We start from the raw sequence: 13909 nt of genomic DNA, 5'->3' as shown, positions 1-13909 counted from the left end.
TGGGCCCGGGAACGAGCCGCGCTGACTAACGGCGTGACACCGCAACGCTTCACTCTCACACAATGCAGTGTTCAGTCATCAGGCGCACCTGGCCTCAACTGTCATTACCTGACTCTTGCCCTGGACCCTAACGATAAGCTGTTTTAAAGGAAGGGGGGGGGGAAGGGGATGAGAGAGAGAGAGAAAAAAAATCACAGCGTCCATTTCACACACGAAACGGCGGTTGGCGAAGCTCGAGCTCTCCCAGCGGGCTGTCCGCCTCCTCCCCCGACCTGAACGCCCGCCTCCCTTTTCTATTGGTTTCAGGACGTCACAAGACCTCGCCATTGCCCGAAGCGCGTCCGTCAATAGGTCCACGTCGCTGTCTTTCAGCCGGGGTGTTTGCGTTTCCGCCTTGGTGCTGCTTTGGAGCCCTTGACAACTTGATGTTGGGAGTATTATCCGATCAGAGGCGAATAAGGTGCGCCTAGTATTTTTAAAAAAATATTTAAATCTGTTTTTCAAGCTATCAGGTGGCTTCTTAAGAACTAAAGCAATCAGATAACTAAACAAAACTAGTGAACGCCGTAAGTGATGTTTATTTGGGAAAATTAACATTCGTGGTTCACATTGCTGGAGAGGCTAGTTGGATATACAGTATGTGTGTGTGTATGTATGTCCGTGCTTTTCCATAGAGAAGGACGTCAGTATTTGTCCTTGAGTAACTCTGCGATAGGCCTTCGCCAGTTTAATGCCAGACGCTCAATGCGGAATTATGCAGAGCAGTTCACTTTTAAGGTTTCTTTCATCCCGTGATGAACTATTGGCTGTTGTCAATTTGGATATGTTATGTGTCGAGAAATATGGCATTCGATGTGTGTTTATTCGTGTTCGGTTACACAGTGCTGGGTAATGTATAGTCTGTCTAAGTACCTATTTATAAGCGTAAGTTCTCAGCATACCATATCAAAGAACTTCCTTCAGCTAACGCGACATCATCTCTGTCTCCCCACAGTGTTCCCTTTTCTGGTTAATAAGTCTTGATGGTCTTTGCGGTGTTACCTGAAATCAAATCTCTCTCAAGTCTGCACACATTATACCAGTTAATGGGTTTCCATTTTCTTCCACCTCCCTCTTTACAGTGCACCTTTTCACAGTCCTGTAACTTAAACTCGTAAGCATTAATGGTCAGGAGCAGTACCGTCAACCTGGAATTTTACAGTTAAGATCATTCTTTAAATAGTCCCTAACTTTATTTTGTAACTTTTAGTTGATGATATCCTATGTAACAAAATTAAGTAAGGTTTATTTCTTTGTCAGCTAGGCCCGTGTGTAAAAGATACTACCAGTAGATTGATATACCTGTAACATTGTGGCTTCAGTCAAAAATATTACTTGGCTTGGAATACTTAAGTAAACTGATTAGAAAGAAAAGGTTTGTAATTAGTACGTTTTGGTGTGCAAGTTCAAATAAACCTTGCTATAAACCTAACAGAGTTTTTCAGACATCTTAATAGATTCAGAGCTGTGTGGAGCATGTAATATCTTACAAGTATTAATTCAATGCACCTGTCTGAGTTTACCACCTAATCCAAAGTGTTGCTATTTTGTGAAGGGATTGGGTGTTTGACTTAAATATTCACTTTGGTTTAACTTTTTAAAAAAAGCAATGTCTGATAGATTCATTTAATGAAAAATATGAACAAATAACCAGCACGTACTTGTAAATCTAAAGATGTGGATAAGGGTGATGTAACCGAGTTTGGACTTGAACATCTTGTGCAAAAATCACATGGGATTCTAGTAGGCAATTGGACTAGCAAATGGCATGTTAGCCTTTGTATGAAAGGGCTTGTGTTAAAAGAGAAAGAAAACGTTAAACTTTTAAACTTTTGAGAAGACAACATGTGGAAAATTGCTTTGGTTGATGATTGTAAGGAAGGATATAAATAAAAGGCTACTAAGAAAGTTCATTGCATTAGTTCCTAGAGTGAGAATGGGCCTATCTTTTTTAGAGTTTGAAAGAATTAAGAGGTGAATATTATAGATGTCAGCTTATTTTGCATCTGGATAAGCAGATCAGTCTTTCTGGTTGTGAAAAGGGTCATTTTTATTCACTCAGAGGATTGTGATGAATTAGACATTTGTATAACAGAGGGATATTGATGAGGGATATTTGTATAACGGGGATATTGGGATATTGAATAAGGGATTTTGGAATGAGATGGGAGAATGGAGTTGTATAAAAGTTCAGTCGTGTTTCTGTTGAATTACAACAGATTTGTTGGGCTACTACCTTATTCCTGTTTCTATATGTATTTTTGGTTCTTTTTAGCCAAATATGTGTAATCTATGACCAAGTAACAATGGCACACTGCTTAGTTCTGTTGCTTTACAGATCTTGAGGCCCAATTCTGATACTGACCTTGGGTGCCGTCCACATGGAGTTACCCATTCTTTCAGTGTTGCGTGGACTTTATCCTCCCATATGTCAGAATGTGCTGGATGGAGGTTAATTGGGTGCTGTGAATTGCTCACAGTGTGAGTGGGTGCAAGTATAATTGCAGGGTGGAGAAATAATTGAAAGGTGATGTAGGTAGGGAGGAATGATTATTGTAGGATTGGTAGAGAAAAGTGGGCATGTAAATGTAGACTCTATAAAAGTAGATCAAAACACTTAATAATATTTTTGCAGATAACGTAACTCAAAAGTATCTTTCACAAGTTTCAACCAATATAAACAATTTGGTGAAATGGGCCAATAAGTGCGAGTTAAAACTTAATGGTGAGAGTTGTGAATTAATTTTGTTTGGTAAGTAGGATGGCTTCAGATGATGTAAACGGAATCATCTTATTGGGCGAACCCTCAAGGTTGATAAACACAAGAGAATCTGAAGGTACGGGGAATCCAGAGCAACATGTATAGAATACTTGAGGAACACAGCAGGAAAGGTAGCAAGATGGCAGAATAAGGTGGTGGGGGAGGGGGAAGGAGAACAAGCTAGAAGGTGATAGGTGAAGCCAGGTGGGTTGGATGGGGGTGAAGTAAGAAGCTGGGAGGTTTTAGGTGGAAAAGGTAAAGGGCTGCTGAAGAAGGAATCTGATTGGAGAGGAGAGTTGACTGGGAGAAAAGGAAGGAGGGACACCAGGGGGAGGTGATAGGCAGATGAGGAGAAGAGGTAAGAGGCCAGAGTGAGGAATTGAAGGGGGAAGATGGGGGAAAAAAATACCGGAGGTTGGAGAAATCGTTGTTCCTTCCATTACCTTAGAGGTTACCTAGACAGAATACGAGATGTTGCTCCTCCAGCCTGAGAGTGGCCTCAGCGTAGACTGACCTGTCAGAATGATATTGAGGAGAGGTTGACAGTAGCTTGCTTCTACTGCAGTTCTGAGGTGGTTGAAGGAATCCCCAGACTCTGCTACATCTGGGCTAAATTGCATTTGATAGGATTAATGATTGAATTGCCAGGTTGCTTTGCTGTTCTTTCCACTGTTTGCATGGTTCTTGTCATGGGAACTCAAGGTGGTCAGTGGCTTGGTGGATGTTAATTTTGAGTAGTTATGAACCAAGGTTCACATGAATTGGTGAGGGTTTATGTTTTCAAGGAGACATTGGCTGGTTTCAACTCATTTCAATTCGTAATAATGATTCAGATGAAGGCAGCAAGTGTATAGTTGCCGAACTTGCTGATGATTCAAAGTTCAGTAGGAAGTGAATGCAGGTAGATTAAATGGGTGAACAAAGATGTGGCAAATGACATATAATCTGAAGGAAGTTTGAAAATGTCTTTTTTTCCAGGAACAATAAAAGGAAACGTGGTAGGTTGCAGAGATCTGGCAGTTCATTGCAGATGGATAGAATGCAGATAATTAGGAAAGCTTAAAAAAAGTTTATTGCTGTGGGAACCAAATACAATAATGAGTTTATGTTTCTGTTATATGGATCATTGATGAGATGACTTTTGGAGTGCTGTGTACAATGTTGGTCTTATTTAAGAAAGGATGTAAATGCATTGCAAATAGTTTGGAGACTAACATCTGAACTAAGTAATACCTAGAGACAATTTGTCTTATGAGGAAGGTGGAACAGACTGTGCTTTGGACAGCTAGAATTTGGAACATCACTGAATCTGAGGAGTCATACCAGAATGGATGGGGAGAGGATGTTTCCTCTGAAAGTGTTTTGAATTAGTTATCCATTTAAATCTGAGGAATATTTCATTTTTAGGTTGAGTCTTTGGAAATCCCTTCTGAACAGGGTCATGGAAATGAAACTTTTAAATATTTTTAAGGCTGAGGTATACATTTTTGATAAGCAAGGGATGAAAGATTATTGTAAGTAGATGGGACTGTGGAGTTTAGGTTATAATCTGATTGGCCACTATTATATTAAATGGCAGAGCAGGCTTGAGGATGCTGAGTGAGCTATCCCTGCATATAGCCTGTATCTTCCTAGAAATTTCCTGCTGTGATGGAGCTCAGCAAAATTGTTTTCTCCAGGACTCTGGTGTCAGGCATATGGCTTGCCTTTATGAATGTGATCAAAGCCTTGATCTGATGATGTTTCTCTGCCCAAGGTTTTAAAGGGCTTTGTGGAGATAGCATTGATGGCATTTCTTCATGCTTTGAGGTGTCTAGAGGATACCAGAGGATGGGGATCTCTAATGCTTTGTACTGCAGGAGCTTGTGCTTAACGCTTTGGTCCTTGCATACACCTTTATTCAGTTGACAAAACGTCTTGCTGGCTTGTGGCAGGCGATAGACATCTGCTTTTGTTGAGCATTGGTTCCTGAGATATGGCAAGTGATCCACTTTTTCTCGAGTTGTCTTGTGGACCTTGATTTTTGAAGGACAGTTAGTTACCCTGATTTTGGAATGGCCTGCAGTGGTTGCTATGGGGACCGCTTCTTTTTGTGTTGTATGTCAGTGATTTGGATGACAGAATTGATGGCTTTGTGGGCAAGTTTGCAGATGAAACGAAGATAAGTGGAGGTGCAGGTAGTGCTGAGGAAGCAGGAAGGCTGCAGAAGGAATTGGACAGATTAGGAGAATGGGCAAAGAAGTGGCAAATGGAATATAATGTTGGGACGTTTATGGTCATGTGCTTTGGTAGAAGGAATAAAAGTAGAGACTATTTTCTAAATGGGGAGAAAATTCAATAATCCAAGGTGCAAAAGAATTTGAGAGTTCTCGTGCAGGATTCCCTGAAAATTAATTTGCAGGTTGAGTCGGTAGTGAGGAAGGCAAATGTAATGTTAGCAGTCATTTTGAGTGGACTTGAATATGAAAACAATGATACAATGCTGAGGCTTTATAAGGCACTGGTGAGGCATGAAGTGTTATGAGCAGTTTTGCCCCCTTTATGTAAGAAAGAATGTGCTGACATTGGAGAGGGCTCAGAGGAGGTTCACACAAATGATTCTGGGAATGAAAAGCTTATCATATGTGGAGCGATTGCTGGCTCTGGGCTTTTATTCACTGGAGTTTAGAAGAATGGGGGGGGGGGGGTCTTACTGAAACCTATCGAATATTGGAAGGCTTAGGTAGAGTGGATTTGGAGAGGATGGTTCCTGTGGTTGGGGGAGTCCAGGACCAGAGTGCACAGCCTCAGTATAGGGATGCCCATTTAGAACAGAGATGAGGAGGAATTTCTTTGGCCAGAGGGCAGTGAATCTATGGAGGCCAGGTCATTGGGTGTAATTGAGACGGAGGTTGATAGGTCTTGATTAGTCAGGGTGTGAAAGTTATGGGGAGAAGGCAGGAGAATGGGGTTGAGAGGGAAATTGATTAGGCATGAAGTAGTGCCAGAGCAGACTCGATGGGCTGAATGTCCAAATTCTGCACCTATGTCTTAAGGTCTTAATGTCCATATACTTTCATTTCCTGCATATTCACATACCTATCTAAGAGCGTATTGAATATCTCTATTATATTTGTCTGCACTTCCAGACATCCCGCTGTGTATTTAAAAAAAAAAATGCCCCACTTATCATCTTTGAACTCATCCCTGCCATCTTAAGTGTATGCATGCTGGTATTGCACATTTCAATCCTGGGGAAAAAAGAATCTTGCTATCTATTCTACCTATGCCTCTCATAATGTTATAAACTTCTATCAGATCTCCCTCCAGCCTCTGCCGATCCAGAGAAGACACCCCAAGTTTGTCCAACCTCTCCTTATAGCACATGCACTCTAATCCAGGCATCATCCTGGTAAACCTCTTGTGCATTATCTTGAAAACCTTGATATCCTTCCTATAATGTGACCAGAACTGAATGCAGTACTCCAGATGCAGCCTAACTAGAGTTTTATAAAGCTGCAACAAAACTTGCTGACTCATGAACTCAATTTCTCAACTAAAGAAGGCAAGCATGCTATATGCTTTCTTTACTGTTGTGTATTTAATATTTCAGTAATATTGTAAATATTGATTTGTGGCGACCCACTTCCTGCACAGGTGAACCGGCTCACAAATAGCCAGCACGTGGGGAGAGACTTTGGTAATGCACCTCTGACGTCATTTCCGCCTGGAGAGGGTGGGCGCTAGGGATTAAATGCCAGTGCCGCGAAGTTTGAATAAACTAGTTTCGAAACGACTTACCGACTGTGTGTCGTCTCTAGCTCTGTATGTAGTACATCGCTACAGATTAAGTGTTTTCAAATAATTCATTACAAGTTTTAATGAATTATTTGAAAAAAAATGAGAAGTTAGATTTACATTTTGAACTCCTGTGACAATATTTTAATTAGTTTAATACTTTGGAGTTACAAAACATAATATTTACAATCTTATTAACCTGTGTAGTCACTTTCAGAGAATCCCCAGATCTCTCTGCAAGTCAGCACTGTCATGGCTCTTGCCATTCTTCTTTGTTTGGGTCAGGTTAGCTCTTTATGCATAATTAATGCTCAGGAATTTTATATAAGGCACTGTTACAAGGTGTGAAAGTGGGCCCTGTAGGCTGGATCTAGTGCCTGTAGACTGGGATGGATTCTGGATGATTGTTGGGTCGTGAATCAAAAATAAGTACCTCCTTGTGCTGGGTTTTAATTTTATATGTTGGCAGACCTCTAATCAGGTACCCCTCCTCCTTCAGTTAATTTTCCAGTATATTACTAGCATTGCTAGTCTGGCCTTAAACTAGAAGACATTATCCACTTTTCCAAATTTTATATGGTCCATTTCTAGCACTTTTCCTCTTGGATTTCTGCATCTTCATCACTGAGATAATCCACTATCTGTTTGTGTATTTGTGCATGCTTACATATTAAGTTTGTTCAGCACACGCTACTTGCAATTTCATGCACCTTCATGCTATGGAAACTAAGATCTTTTATGTGTTTCATGTAGTAGAGGGGTTCCCAACCATTTTTATGTGGTGGGCCAATACCATTAAGCAAGCAGTTTTGGAACCCTTAATATAGTACAATGGCCACCCCACATTAATAGGGTTCTGGCACATTTATCTGCCTTTTGTTCTTAACCCCACGGGTCTGCAGAAAAAGAAGTGGCTCTGTATCCCATAGCTATTATACCAGTAGCATCAAACATTTTTAGGAATGGCCGTGTTTCTCTGGCTGCTCCATATCTACAACATTCATTCTGATAGTAATATTTTCTATTTAGTCTTCCTTTCAAAATTTTAACCAATGATCCCCCCCACTATCTTATTCTCTATACGTTTCTTATTTATTCCCCTTCACTGCAAAGTTATAATAAAAGTTGCCATATCCTCATCTTTATTTTAAACAGAAAGTGCACTGCAGATGCTGTGGTCAAATCAACACATACAAACAAGCTGGATGAACTCAGCAGGTCGGGCAGCATCCGCTGAAAGGAGCAGTCAACGTTTTGGGTCTCGACGGGTCTCCAGCTTTTTTGCTCATCTTTATTTTTGCTCATTTTTGCTCATTTTTGCTCATCTTTATTTTGTAGTCTCTGCTTTTAATAAACTACTTTATTGAAGAGATTTCTTGTACATGCTGGTGATGCTACAACTGCCAGTTTGCCTGTGTTCTTCTGAATACTTCTGGGTAAAATTCATTGCACAATAGTGCATTGTTTTTTGCTGCTATTGATGTTGTCTCTACTGCATTTGACCAGCTGAGAATAGATTACTGTCACTATCTCATTATTTAAATTAAGTTTAGTGCAGACTTCTGCAGCTGGTTATGTTGCAGACTTTTGGACTTGCAATAAATTCAGTTAAAGATTCTAATATTCTCACTTTGCCTCTTCTAAACAAGTTTCATTACTTGATGTTTAATCAGCCTTCTACCTGCCACAGATCTTTACTTGTCATATGCTGGCTTCTATTTGCTTTGCATCTCTGACTTTATTTTCCATTTGAAGTGAGAAGTCATTGACTGCAATGTTAATGTTATTTCTTTCTCAAAAGTGTTGCTGAATATTTCCAGAGAATTCAATTTTTATTTTAAATTTCTGCCATCTTCAGTTTTGAATTTGTAAGTATAATCAGTGGTGAAAAATTACTGTGGTGAGATTTATGTACCTGTTTCTTTTAATGGTTTGTTTGCAGTTAAACTGCATAGAAAAATAAATCTGCCCAGTTCATTGATGAGTCAATGTATTAGACCGGAAGCATGAAGGTTATTTAATCTGGAACTGAAAATGTGCAAACACACTTGAACACCTGAGCCCAAGGAGGCACATTAGACCAGAACAAATTTTAATGCAGTAGTGATGAGAAGTCAGTAATGGACCAGTCAGCTCGCCAGTTTGTGATGAGTGTGCAGTTGCATTAGTAGTAAAAGTTTAATATTCGGGGTTTGATGGCATAGGGTGATTATCATAGCGAGATATATACTGGGGGATGTTCTTTCTTGATTAAACTTGAAACAAAGCATTAAATATAACACCCCTAATTAAATGTCTTTTATAAGGATTTTGGATTATACTAATGGATACTTTAAAAGATCTTCAAAATGGAAGTGAATTTTCAGTAAAATTTCTGCTCTTGAAATAAAATAAATTGATGTGCAGTACTTATCCCTGCAACACTTTGCTTTCTATTTATGCAAGATTCTTTTAGAAATGCTAGTTTGTATCAACATAGTAAGTCTTTCAAAATATACATACCAGAATGTAGAGCTGGAGGAAATGGGAGTTGTTTCTAGCTTTCCATCGAAAGCACATCAACTATTACTCATATAATGAAAATGTGGCCATGAGCCCAATGAAGATCACTGTCTTTGCATGGAGATTATACTCTGCTGTGCCTCTATCAAACAATGAATGTGTCTAAGTTTTTATATTTTCATTTTATTTTCTTGTTTCACCACATTTGAATTTTGTCTTTTATATTTGTTTATAATATCTCAATATTATATTGATTTTTAATAGGGTAAGTTACGAGATTCCAGTCTCACTTAATCACTTCAGAAAAATGTGTATAAATGTTAAGATTTTTTAAACATGTACTGTACATGAGACACTAAATTGCACACATTGTAATAAACTGATATCAACTAGCTTTGGAGACATGAGACTGCAGATACTGGAGTCAGGAGCACCACACAAAATGCTGGACCACATCAGCAGATCAAGCAGCATTAAGGTTTCAGGATGAGGCCTTCCATCTGGATAACAATTAGCATTGTACTGTGGAGAGGATGTTTTCTATGGTGGGAGAGACTATTTGGTATTTCCTATATAATCCAAGCTTCCATCATCCCACCATTGGCACGAGTGGTTGTCTCTCTTTAGTGGTTTGACCACTTGACTGGTTTGCTTACATAATTCAATTAAAAATGTAGGTAGATGACTGCCTACATGCACAAACATAACTTTAATTTAGATATCTATATGATGGGTCAGTAATTGATCTCACTTGCCATTATACAGGAGAAGTAAAATGGCCTGGTAGACCATAAGATATAGGAACAGAATTAGACCATTGGCCATCATGATGGATGATCCATTTTCCCTCTTAACTCCAATCTTCTGTCTTCTCCTTGTGTCCCTTTATGTCTTGTCCAATCAAGCATTGATCAACCACTGCCTTAAATCTATGTAAAGACTTGTCTTTCACACCTGCCTGTGGTAACGGATTCCACAGATTTTTAAGAATTTTCTCCCCATTTAGAAGATAGTCTACCCTTTCATTTCTTCTACCAAAGTGCATAATCATCCACTTCCTGACACTCTATTCCATCTGTGACAACTTTGTCCATTCTTCTAATCTGTCTAAGTCCTTCTGTAGCCTTTTCTATTTCCTCAAAAGTACCTGTCTTCATGCTATCCACAAACTTTGCCTCAAAGCCATGAATTCTGTCATCCAAGTCATTGACATAAATGCAAAAAGAATCTGTCCCAACACACACCCCTGTGGAACACCACTAATCACCAGCAGCCACCCAGAAAAGGCTCCGCTTATTTCCACTCTTTGCCTCCTGCCAATCAGGTACTGCTCTATCCATGCTAATACTTTTCCTGTAAAATACCTTGAGTTCTTAACTTGTTAGGCAGTCTCATGTGTGGCACCTTGTCAAAGGCCTTCTAAAAATCCAAGTAACAGTAGTGTAGTGGTTAGCATACTGCTAATACAGTGCCAGCAACTCGGGTTCAATTCCTGCTTCTGTCTGTAAGGAGTTTATATGTTCTTCTGGTGACCTTATGGGTTTCTTCTGGGTGCTAAAGTTTCCTCCTCAAATTCCAAAGATGTATGGGTTAATTGGCCACATCGGTGTAATTGTACAACGTGGGTTCGTTGGACTGGAAGGGCCTGCTACTGTGCAGTAACTCTATATAAAACAAATATAATCTTCAAATGAAACAAGATTAGCTGGTTGGTGTTTATTTGGGTCATGGTGCATGGATGAATAACAGGCCCCGTTTTGAAGTTGTACATTTTAGTCCATGATTTCATTTCCATCTATAAATGTCTATATCTCCTTATGATGAAAGCTAATCATACAAATTTCTAATGCCTGTTAAAGCATTCACTATCGGTGGAGTCGCATGCTTCAATAAGGTGAGATCATTTAAGCAATGATATTTTGTATGGGCAGTTTTCTGTTATATGTGAACATAAAAAGTATAATGGATTCTTTGCAATTTCTGACAGCTGCATTAAGGATCCACAGCAATCACATCTTTCCCTTCCCTTTTGAGGCTCCGTGGTTAGTTCTTGCATCTTTACCAATCACTCCCCTCATGCCATTTTCCCTTTGACTGCAGGAGATGCAATATCTGTCCTTTCACTTCTTCCTTTCTCATATTTGTGGACGAATAGTTTTTCTACATGAACTTAAAGATACAAGTTTGTTAAATATAATTTCCAGTACATAGGGTAAAGGAGAACTAAATAATTTTTATTCCAAATGGAATGCAGCACAAAAATGCAAAATAGTTTATATACATTAATTGAATGTACATAAAGTGATTCTCGATATAGGGGTGTCTGAACTCTGACAGAAAATGCTAAAGTCGTGGTGGTGGGGGAGGTGTTGAGGGGTGTGTTAATGGGTGGTAGCGTTGATTAGCGTAATTGCTTGGGCAAGGTAACTTCTAATATATTTCTAATGTAGTGCCTTGCATTAAATGTTCACTATGAGCTCTCTTCCATATAAGAAATGAAAGGTGGATTGTGTGAGCACTTTGAGCACATCTGTTGTATCTGTGGTCTCCTGCAACATTATAACATTGTCCCATACAGGCTTAAAGAACTAAAAGTCAGTCTTTAATTGCTATGCCCATGATTCTGGTAGGTGGGAAGTTCCACTATTTAAATCCAGTTACATTAAAAGGACTGATGTTAATCAAGTCTGCAGAGAGTGCAATTTGGTGGAGAGCTTCCATATGCCTTTGGTTTTGAAACTCTTGCAGTCAACAAAGTTTTATCAATGCATTTTTCACAGGCTGTGCATTACATTAGTCTTATTGGAGGGACTAAATATTTAGGATGGGTGTCTGGTGTGGATCAAGTTGGCTGCTCTGTTGTGAATGATAACTTATTACTTAAACTCTATAGGGGCTGCACTTATCCAAGGAAGTGGAGATTGTCATCTTACTTTTGTAGATGGAAAGCCTTTAAGGAGTCATGGTGAATCACTTTCTGGACAATAACCAGGCCTTGTTTTTGCTATTATATTTAACTTTTTGTTAAGTGTCTGGTTTATGTGACTGCAGTCAGTAGATCATTTGGTAGAAATATCCCATGGCACATACTGGCCCTACATGAATATTATTTGAGTCTCATTGCAGGCATGAGTTGCTTATAGAATTTATTATGTTTAGACTTTGATAAACATTCGCTCTTCTGACTTGATGTAGCAGCTAAAGAAGGTTGGGCTGGAATACTGCCCTCAAAATCTTCTGCAAACTTGTCCTGAGATTGAAATGATTCTGAAATCTGAATGATTCTTCTCCCTAATGGATCATAATTCTTATACAATCTATATCAGTGCTCAATGTATGATATTTTTAAAAACAAACTTATAAAATACAGTGGATTCTGGTTAATTGGAACACACTGGGACCAGTACATTTTGGCTCAATTAAGCAGCTCCTCCAATTAGCTGAAGTTTCATGGAAATAGTTGAAAAGGTATTAAAAAAAAGACAAACTACTGTTTAACTGAGTAACATACTCTGTATGTAAATAAAATACAGAACAAATTAGAACGCTATCAATATTTTTACAGTACTATAAAATTGCGTATCAGTTCCTAATTGTTATCGATGGAGGAATTCATCCAGTGTTCCTGTAATGCTGCCACGCTCTTCATTGACTGTAAATGCACAAAATCAGCTTGGACACCTAGTGTACATAATGGCCTGCCTTTATACAATGCTCTCAACGATTGCATCTTCCAAATCTTTAGTCTCCTGGTAATGTTCAAGATGATCATTGATACTTTAAAATTCTTCATTGTTCTTAACTTGTCAAAGTAGTGGAAACCAATTCATTTTCACTTCTAGATGTTTCAGTATCTCAAGTCAAGTTAAGTTACTTTTATTGTCATTTGGACCATAACTGCTGGTACAGTACATAGTAAAAATGAGACAACGTTTTTCAGGACCATGGTGTTAACATGACACAGTACAAAAACTAGACTGAGCTACGTAAAAAAAAAAACGTGGAAAAAAAAACCACAACAACTACACTAGACTACAGACCTACCCAGGACTGCATAAAGTGCACAAAACAGTGCAGACATTACAATAAATAATAAACAAGACAATAGGACAAGGTGTCAGTCCACTCTATATGCCCGAATGTTTGAAACTGCAGTGAACCAACCAGTTCTGAATTGTCTTGTTGCTTACTTTTTTTAAAAACAACTATCAGTGACAAAAATCACTGCTTTTTGAACACAAGCGCAAGCAACTGATGCTATTTTAAAACTGTTCACTCTAAGCACGGTGTAGTGTCTAACAGCCACACAAGTGCATGTGACTGACTCTGGTTAGAAGATGTTTGGCAACAGTCTCCTCCTCCAGTGAAGCAGCATAGTGTCTGAAATAAACAAAGGAATCCTGGCTATTTTCCCAAATAGTTTGTTAAGAATTGTCCCAAATAAGCAGTTGCCCTGATTAACTGATGGCCAAATTAACCGGAATCCACTGAACTTGAGTTGTTACTGTACAGAGGTATACAGTTAATGTTTCATGCTGTTGGTCTTGCATCAGAGCTGTATGATTAGTTTCGTGTTTGCTGTTATAATAAAATCAAAATGGAATAAATTCACACTGTTGTATGTCATTCAGTATTGTGGTTCTTTTAAGGGCGTGTGCTAATGTGACTTGAACTATTGGCATTAACACACCTTAATTTGAACTGATAACTGATATTCATTTTAATTTATGAAATAATTCTTGTAAACATTGCTAACAAGTTTTTGATCTATATTAAATATGAATTAGTATTATTTTGATTGACAGACCTTAACATTTACTGATGGTGTTG

At 38.8% G+C, this 13909-nt stretch overlaps 1 protein-coding gene across 2 annotated transcripts in view; it reads left to right on the top strand.

The window, feature by feature from the left end:
* Window positions 1-235: 235 nt before the first annotated feature.
* Window positions 236-13909, top strand: part of osbpl2b (oxysterol binding protein-like 2b) — a 91575-nt gene continuing 77901 nt past the window's right edge. Inside the window, exon 1 of one of the 2 annotated variants that reach the window (XM_073061960.1) lies at window positions 236-460. The gene's annotated coding sequence lies outside the window, so the exon portion shown is untranslated. Of the gene's footprint in view, window positions 567-13909 lie in introns of both variants that reach the window. The other variant, XM_073061961.1, reaches the window with a different exon arrangement.

The sequence above is a fragment of the Hemitrygon akajei genome, chromosome 11 (assembly GCF_048418815.1).
Source record: "Hemitrygon akajei chromosome 11, sHemAka1.3, whole genome shotgun sequence".
In the NCBI taxonomy this organism is placed as follows: Eukaryota; Metazoa; Chordata; class Chondrichthyes; order Myliobatiformes; family Dasyatidae; genus Hemitrygon; species Hemitrygon akajei.
The sequence above is the reverse complement of the archived record's forward strand: the minus strand, read 5'-3'. Positions and strand labels throughout refer to the sequence as shown.